Source organism: Lactuca serriola, chromosome 5, assembly GCF_051521515.1.
Source record: "Lactuca serriola cultivar US96UC23 chromosome 5, Lser_US96UC23_V15, whole genome shotgun sequence".
NCBI classification, from domain to species: Eukaryota; Viridiplantae; Streptophyta; class Magnoliopsida; order Asterales; family Asteraceae; genus Lactuca; species Lactuca serriola.
Window position 1 is genome coordinate 216,740,575 of NC_136412.1, and position 9,105 is coordinate 216,749,679.

Genomic DNA, 9,105 nt, shown 5'->3' on the forward strand with positions numbered 1-9,105 from the left:
ATTAGCAGTAATATTACCTTATTATGAACAGGTCAAAAAAGTTTATTGGTCAAATATGTACGAAAAAAACATGTTTACCTAAATATGGACAAAAACCAAAGTTCTTTACACGTTCTGTCAATATTGGATTCTTTATGCTAAGTGTGATATGTGACATGGAATTGGGCTACCGGGTCTTTGGGTTCTTTATACATACACTCTTCCCACCGAAATGGTTCTCCGTCCAGGATAAACGATCTCCTCATAACTTGAATATCGGAGCTTGATCCCAGGACACAGTCCTGAAGACGGTTCTCACAGTTTTATTGTATGATGGCGCTTAAGAATCAAGTTAGGAACCCACTAGCGACACCTACTCTAGATCTGACACAAAGACTCGATAACCCAATTTCATGTCACATCAAGGGTATTATGATTACTTACACTTAGCATAAAGAACTAAATATAATCAAAATGGGTACGGAACTTTGGTATTTATCCATATTTAGGTAACCATGTTTTTTCGTACACATTTGACAACTAAACTTGTTTGACGTGTTTACAATAGGGTAATATTATCATAATTACCGGTCATATTACCCTATTTTGAACAAGTTAAACAAGTTCAATGGTCAAATGTGTACAAAAAAAAGCATGGTTACCTAAATGCGGACAAAAACCAAAGTTTGTTACCTTTCTAGGTCATTAACCAAACCAAAAAAACACATTACAATTCGGTTTGGTTCTATTTGAAAACCGAGGAACCCAAATTTCAAAATAAATATCTAAAGTTTCACATATCAAATATAAAGTTTAAAATGAAAATAACGGAAGATGAGAAGAATGGATTAGATGAAGGAAATTTTAAAGATTTTAGTACTGTGAAGTCATTGTAACTAAAAAAATATGAAATGTCAAAATATGATTCAATGTTTTTAATTTTTAAACTATAAAAACTAATTATATTTAATTGATAAATTAATTAAATTTGTTAATTCTGTTTCCTTTGGTTCGGACTCCACTAGATCATAATTTAAACAATAAATCAAATTTGTAATCCGTTTTGGTCAGAAACAAAACCGAATTCTGAATTCAAATTTGGGAGAATGCACACACATATGATGATCTAATAGATAAGAAGTCAAAATTTTGTTTGGTTTGGTTTGGTTATATACTCATATTGATTAGCCATTTGTTCTCATACTATTGATATATTTAAGTGGGTTTTAATTAACATAAATCAGATTGGCCAACACACATATAGGTATAGGTCTGACAATTCTTAACACGACCCGCAACACGACACGAAATAAAAGGGTTTGGGTTGAGTATTTCAACTCGTCAACCCGCCAACCCATCAATTCGTTTATTAAACAGATCATATATGAGTTTCTCAAAAAATATACGGGTTGACCCGCCAACCCGTTTGGAATTTTAATAAAAAAAAATTATATATATTTTAAATGTATTAAGTATTATACACTATTATATATTTTTACAAATTTACTTATATGTGTTTTAACTTTGCATATTGTTTCTACTTGAAGGTTGAAGTTCATCATAAAGAAGAAAATGGTATTGGAGAATTGACTTTGTTTTTTGAAAAAAAAAAAATGAGAATTATGGCTATTACATTAGCACTTGAATTTATCTATGTTTATATTAATGTTTTAGTTTGAACATATTTTCATTAATGTTTTTAATTTTCATTTGGATGTTTAAGATTTAAGTTTCTAAAATTCGGATATGTTTGTATCAAGAATTTATTCTTGTTTAATTATCAATTTTATTTATGGAATATGACCCACGAATACACGAAAATCCGACCCATGAAGCTACAAATCTGTCAACCTGTGAACCCGTATAAATAAGTGGGTTAACGGATCATATATGAGTTTATGTTCCAAACCTGCCAACCTGTGACATGTATAGTTAAATGGGTCATATTCGGATTGATATATTTTTGACCTGCGACCCGTCAACTCGATCATGACACAATTGACAGACCTATATAGGTATATGTCCTTTCAACGAGGTTATGGTGGTCTTATACTCTTATGAACTCCTCATATAACACACATATGTCCTTTCAACAAGGGTTTATTTAAGATCCCCATTTATTCAACTTTATTTTGGATATTATTTTTTATTTTTAAACTTAACTTAACTTGATTTATTAATTTTAGAATATACGGATGATTTTTTCTAGCAAAACTAATAAATAGCTACTCTTGGACTTGGAAACTTAGATAATTACAAGAAACTAAATGTGGGTTTTTAGCCCAATCTAATATAACCACTGACCTTAAAGTTTTTTCTTCTACTTGCTATCCAAGAAATAGAATAACTACAATAGGCAGTATTGGTGGTACCATCTATAGCCCGCTCCAAAAATGCTTCGACCTCGTCCAATAGCAACCGAACAACCAACAAAAAGATGATCACGATCTCAACCTCAGTTTCACAAAGCTAGTAAGATTACAATATAACTAGGTTATAACTCGTGTATCATACGGTTGACAAAAGTAAAATAACATAGACTACAAATTTAATTATTCATAGTTTTAAAACAATTATATTTATACAACATCATTGGATGTTTTATTCGTAAGACCATCATCGTTATTTTTAATTAATATGTAAAATGGTTTCAAAACATCATTAATCTTTTGGCCACGTCCTATCGAAAAAAAGATTTTAAAAAATAAATAAAAGTATGATGTCATACCATACGAATAATTCAATCAGTTGAATTTTGTAGTCAAACGAATTGTTTTTTTAATCCAAATGTTGCATGATTTGAAAATCATAAAGTTTCCCTTATATCACATTCACCCATATAGAAACTACAACTTTTGTTATTATTTCGGTAAACATATTTATATTATGTATATATACACTACATAAAATGAAATTTTCCTAAAAGAATTACACTACTGAAAAAAAAAAAATAAGGTGCATCCCAGACTACCCCGGACTCTACATTGGATCTGCCCCTAACGGATATTTAATCCTGGTATAAACTCACCTTAAGTACTAGAAAAAAAAACTTATTTTCAATTTAGGGTAGTTGATTAATGGTAACATGTGGTTACAGTTTAACCCAATGATTGAATAAGTGAATAACCACCGATCAAACTCCTAATTATAATTAGTGTTTTTAGTATATTTTATTTTAAACACCTAATTATAATTAGTGTTTTCAGTATATTTTATTTCCAAAATATGTTCCTTAAGTGATTAAAAAGGCATTAGAAGCGGTTTGACATCATAAGGATCAAGAGATCAACATTTATGAAATTTTTAGTTTTGTTTAAACTAATTATACGAGATGTGTCATCATATCATATCATACTATATTATAAAGGAAACATTTTTTCTATCACTACATTCATTTGAAACTCTCATGCATTTTTCCTTTCACCACATTCATTTGAAACTCCCATGACTTTTCAATTTCTTTCTAATAATGATTATAAGTTGGTTAATAATACTACATAAATGTCAAACATAAAGTGTAATCATATATAAACTAAATTTCAATATTAAAAGAATATATTTACTTCTACTTATACAGTTATGTTTTTTTTTAACTTTTTATATATTATACTTAATTTATTAGTTTTAATATATTGTTGGATGTAAACCATTATCATTTTAAAGCTACAACTTTTGAACAATTTGTATAAAATATTTAAATTATAAACTTAAATATAACATTACAGGACCAACTTAAATATAAATTTTAGTTTAACTTAAACAACCCAAATAATATTTTGTAAATAGTTAAAAGTGATAAATTGTAGTGTCTTTCTAATAATGATTATAATTTGGTTAATAAGGTTACATAAATATCTTTAGTTCTACTTACAAAGTTATGTCTTTAACTTTTAACATATTATACTTAATTTATTAGATTTAATATGTTGTTTTATGTAAACCATTATCAATTTAAAGCTACAACTTTGAAACAGTTTGGACAAAATACTTAAACTGTTAATTTAAATATAACATTAGAGTGTCAACTTAAATATACATTTTAGTTCCACTTAATCAATTAACAATAACAAAAAGTATAAATAACATTAATCCATATATTATATTTAATTTTATTCATGAGTAACTCGCAGGTAGAAGTCATTCAAACGGTTGAGATTATACATTTATAATAGATGTATGTATTATCATATAATTCAAAATAATCAATATATAATATCAATTTAGTATATACCAATTATTATATCAAATTTAACAACAACGTTATTGTTATATATATATATATATATATATATATATATATATATATATATATATATATAAAGATTTAACTATATACGTGTTTATGCGCAACGTGCGAACATTTGTCACACCCCAAAACCGGAACGGCGGAAACGTTCTGGGGTGGATGACGTCATGTCAAGTATCACAACATATGTAGTATAGTAATCAAAGTACAACAACCATTGCATTAATAGTAATAGTTTTACATAGTTTACATTACATAGAAACATCAAAGTAATACAAGTAATAATATAGGTGCAGCTTGGTACTAACTGTCTTCACCAAAAGCTCCTGGGATGTACCTATCTATTGCTGACCTGAGAATACAAGTTATTTTGAAAGCGAGTATCAGTATTTTTATAAATGCTGGAAAGTTCAAAAGTATTTAGCGTCATTTGTGTAAGCAATCATTTTATTCAAAATAACTTTATAAAAGTAGTAGTTTAGAATCAAAGGTGTATTAGAGTCCTTTCCAGAAAATCCTATATTTTCTAAATAAAAGCAGTCTTCTACCAAGACCCGACAGTGTTATGTTTTAAAGAGAATTTTCCCTATAATATTATCATTACCCAAATACGGTATTTGATTTTAAAGGAAGTAGAAGGATATCACAAGTAAAAACATTAGGGAAAATAACATATGCCTCAGCAGGAAATAATGCTGACTAAGGCAAAAGAAATCATAGACTCCAGGAGAGTATTGAGTGAACGACACGCCTGGCTCAGTTTAACAAAAGGAGACATAGACCCCAGACAATATCAAATGAATGATACGTCTAGCAAGGTCTAAAAACAGTGAATACAGACCCCAAACAGTATCAATTGAATGATACGTCTAGCAAGGTCTAAAACAGTGAACACATACCCCAGACAGTATCAATTGAATGATACGTCTAGCAAGGTCTAAAACAAAGGGTGATCTTAAGTGTGTTGTTTCAGAAATACAGTGTTAATTCCCGTTACCTTAAGGCCATGAATTATAAGGTAACCCCGAGATACTCGTAACCATACTGATAGACACTAGAGAACTTGACGCCTTGCAAGCGTCGGAAAGAATGTGACATTTGTCACCCCTTGGCTTGGTAGGTCGTGGACTGTAGCTAGCAGTCATGGTGTGGGGGTGTCAATCCCGTATAGATCTATACACACAATGCCCGCTCTCCCTACAAGAGACTCTGGTTACCAACTTGACAACGGAGAAGGTCGTGTCCTGAAGATGCATCTCGTATAGTGAGTTCTGATGTAAATATTGGGCTAATGATAGAGACTCACAAATAAAGTGACCGACGTAAACCTATATGTCTATACATGTATACATAATATATAATTAATGATCAAACGACCTTCGGACGGATATCCGATCCCACCAGACCACATCCCAACGAGGAAAAGGAAATAGGGCGAACTAGCCTTCCTAAGTCCTTTAAACGTTATTTATATAACTATACAAGTACAGGCATACATTTAACTAAGTAGAAGCATTTAACGAAGTTGAAGTGTTTATCGAAGTAGAAGTGTTTCACGAAGTAGAAGCGTTAACCAGTAGAAGCGTACCACGAAGTAGAAGTGTATCACAAAGTAAAAGCGTATCACGAAGTATAAGTGTATCACGAAGTAAAAGCGTATCACGAAGTAGAAGTGTATCACGAAGTAAAAGCGTATCACGAAGTAAGAGCGTTAACGAGTAGGAGCGTATCACGAAGTAGAAGTGTATCACGAAGTAAAAGCGTATCACAAAGTAAAAGCTTTAACAAAGTAATAGCGTTTAACTAAGTAGGAGCATTAACTAAGTAGAAGTATAACGAAGCAGTAGTATCTAACAAAGTAGGAGTATAAAAACATGGAAGAAAACTTTGATGAAAACTTTGGAAAACCTTTATACTTAAGAAAATCACGACTTGGTATTCTTTTGTAAAATAAGTTTGAAAACCTTTAGAAATCCTTTGAAAACCTTTCGTAAACAAGTTTTAAATGAAACTTTGATAAAACATTATAGGTAAGAAATCCTTTGTTTAAAATACTACTGTAACTAAATCTGAAATAAAACGTACAGCGCAAGGGTCAATTTGAGAAAAGCTTTGAACAAGTAAAGACGTTTTAGAAAACCATTTACAGTATCATACTTGGTAAAACAGTTAACAGTGTAATAAATCTTTGTGCATGCGGGTTATCAATCACATGTGATTGATATGATAACTGGCATGTTTTAACTTTTATTCCCCCCCCCCCCCATAAAATCATGTAAAAACATTTAAAAGGTTAATTCAGGGGTATGAACTCACCTGTTGTAAGCAGTTCGAACGAAAGTGTCGGTTGGGTGCTCGGTGTCAAGTAAAGACTTGAACACACTTAGTGACCTATTAACATATGATGACATATGTTTACATACAATTAGTAAATATAATACTAATTAAACATGTATACGCATCCTAAAATGCGGAAAACACTTTGATTCAAGTGCTAGGAGTGTCCCGGGTAACATCTAAGGGTGTGTATGGCCTAGATAGGGAGTTTACTCTTCAAGAGTAAACTCTTTGTAGACTTTACGGCCCTAAGACCTTGTCCCCATGAGTTTACGGCCATAAACTCATGGATGGTGTGTTCTTTGATGCATTAAGGTCTTATAACACTTGTGGAATTAGGCTAGGTTCAATTCTAGGGCTTATGAAGGGTTTAAGGCTTCAAAATGGGCCATTAAAGGAGTTTACGACCTATGAATACTCCTTGAGGAGTTTACAACCGTAAACACATGAGTTTACGGTAGTAAACTCATGTTGGTCCATTCCTTTTGTTGTTTGGTGGTTCTGACTCATGCATGTAAGGTTCTAGTCACTTTTAGGTGCATAGGAAGGTGTTTAGGGCACCTAAACACCTTGGAAAGGTGTTTACGGTCTAAGGAGATGCTCTTGGGGAGTTTACTACCTTAAACACATGCGTTTACGGCAGTAAACTCATGTTAGTCCATAAATCATGTGTTTTGTGGTTGTAGGTTAAGCATACGAAGTTCTAGGTCCATTTCCAAGCCATACCAAGTGTTAAGGGCACTTTAACACCCTTTGGGGGTGTTTATGGTCTAAGAATGGGTGTTTACGGTCCAAGAACCTTCTTGGGCCGTAAACTCAAGTGTGACACATAATTGCATGCTTTGGTGCACATAATGAAGGAAAATAAGGTTCTATGCACTCTAGGGAGTTCATGGAAGCCCTTGGAGTTGTTTGAGGGGTAGTTTAACACTTAAACAAGTGTTTATGGTCCATGAAGATGGTTTTACGGTCTAAGAAAATCCTTAGACCGTAAACTCATGTTTACTCCCCATTTGGTCCGATTTTGGTGTTCTAAGTCCTTTCAGGTAAGCCTCTAAGCCATTGCTAAGCATAAGTGTTTGGGAGGATTTTTGGGCATCAAACCCACTTCCAAAGGGTTTTACGGTTTTGGGAGGCTCCCAAGACCGTAAACTCATGTTCTTGGGGTTCTTGGATGATTAAGTCACGAATTTGCAAGCTAGATAAGTTAGATAACAAGATAGGAAGGTTTACTTACCGATTTGAGGCTCGGAGGGGCGATTTTTGACCAAAACCCGTTTGTAGAGAGAGAAAGTAGAGAGAGAGAGTCTAAGGTGGGAAAAGATAATTTACGCTTGACGAATATTAATTAAAATATTCCAACGGGTTTAAATCCGGTCAAAAATATTTTCGGGATAAATTTGGCTAATTTTTGACGTTATTAATTTCGACGTTAAAACTAACGGAAATTTTTGGGTTGTCACATCATCTCCCCGTTAGAGGTAATTTCGTCCCGAAATTCAGGTTTAGGCAAGGAAGTAGGTATGAATGACCGAGTAATGAAATGAGGTTACTTCCTATTTGGTTGGTCCTCGCACTCCCAAGTGAACTCTGGCCTTTGCTTGGCGTTCTAACAAACTTTCACTTACGAGATGCGGATTCTGTTTCGTGCCGTTAGCGATTCCTACAGGTTCGTCTACGAAGTTAGGGTTTCCAATGGTTTCTATCAAGGTGAGTGGAATACAAAGAGTGACGTCGGGCAAACACTTATCAAGTCTAAGAAGTGAATTGATCTGGGGTGAAGCTTGTGGAATTTCCGAAAGTAGTAGCGGTCTGACGAGGGTTGGACCAATCTTCGTAAAGAATCTCGGATGGTCTTAAGCTCTCGGAAGGGTAGAGCTTTTCAGTACTTAGAACATAGTGTACTTCTATGGCGAGATCATCACTGGCGTGATCGCCATTCCGAAGTTCCAACCGTTCTCTCACACTGGGAGTGTAGTCCTTCGGGTTGGTTCTTAAAAGTTCGGGTTGTCCTTGGGTTTGTGTTCCTATTGATTGGCTCTCCGAGGTTTCCTAGATCATTGGATGGATTGCGTGTCTATGGGTATCTATTTTTTTGCAGAGTGTTTATCTCAATCTTGTGCAAAATGAACCTGCACTTCTGATTCTTGAGATATTTCTAACGGAAACCCTCAGGGTCGGGGAGATAGGGTTTCACCAGACGAGTGTTGGACTATCTCGGGAGGTGGTTCTACTACATCTGTGCGAGATAGTTTCGTGGAACACCTAGTAGTCCAATGAATCTCTAAGGCATGTCCTATTCTCCAATGCGTTGGTTTATTTTAGTGAGGAAAGCGCGTGCTCTTGTATAACCCATCGACTAACACCTAGACTGGTATCAAGTCTATAATCTCTTCGGGATCTAGGTTATAAGGCTTAACGCAACCTACTCTCGCACTTTATTCAAGTATTCTTGGCTGCGGAGGTTATCCTGTGGGCCTTGGCATTCTAGTGTTCACTTTGGAGAATGTGGTCCATCATCTACAGGGCGACGGTGATTTCTT